This window comes from Antechinus flavipes, chromosome 2 (assembly GCF_016432865.1).
Source record: "Antechinus flavipes isolate AdamAnt ecotype Samford, QLD, Australia chromosome 2, AdamAnt_v2, whole genome shotgun sequence".
Taxonomy (NCBI): Eukaryota; Metazoa; Chordata; class Mammalia; order Dasyuromorphia; family Dasyuridae; genus Antechinus; species Antechinus flavipes.
The window spans coordinates 574,403,486-574,404,449 of record NC_067399.1 but is presented as its reverse complement, the minus strand read 5'-3'; positions in this window follow the sequence as shown (position 1 = coordinate 574,404,449).

The window sequence follows — 964 nt, the reverse complement described above, 5'->3', positions numbered from 1 at the left end:
CTGGATTTCATCAAGATCTTTTTTGCATCTATTGAGATTACCATATGCTTTCTGATGGTTTTGCTATAAGGTAGATTATGATAATGCTTTTCCTGATATTGAATCATCCCTGCAATCTTGTTATATAACCCACTATATTATCATAGATATATATATCTCATATATATGTTATATATATGAGATATATATATATCATTATATATATATATAATATATCATAGTATATTATTCTCCTGACAAATAATTGCTGTAATCTCTTTGCTATTATTTTATTTAAATTTTTCCATCAATACTCATTAAGGAGATTGGTCTGTAATTTTGTTTCTCTGTTTTGGTTTTTCCTGGTTGAGGTATTAGTGCCATAGTTATGTCATAAAAGGAATTTGGCAGTACTCCTTCTTTATCTATTTTTCCAAATAGTTTACATAGTATTGGAATTAATGATTCCTTAAATGTTTAATAGAATTCACTTATAAGTCCATCTGGCCCTCAAAATTTTTTCTTAAGGAGTTTATTAATGATTTGTTCGATTTCTTTTTCTAAAATGGGACTATTTAAGTATTTTATTTCCTTTTCCATTAACCTGTGCAATTTATACTTTTGTAACTATTCATCCATTTTAGTTAAATTGTCAGACTTGCTACCATAGAGTTATGCAAAATAGCTCCTAATTATTGCTTTAATTTTGTTTTCATTGCTGTTAAGTTCACTTCTTTCATTTTTGATGCTGGGGATTTTTTTCCTTTCTTTTTTCTGATCAAATTAACCAAAGGTTTATCAACTTTGTTAGTTTTTTCATAAAACCAACTCTTAATTTTATTTATTAGTTCAGTAGTCTTTTTCATTTCTATTTTATTGATCTCTCCTTAGTTTTTATTTTATTGATCTCTTCTTTGAGTTGTAGAATTTTTAATTTGGTACTTAATTGGGTTTTTTAAATTTATTCTTTTTCTAGCTTTTTTTT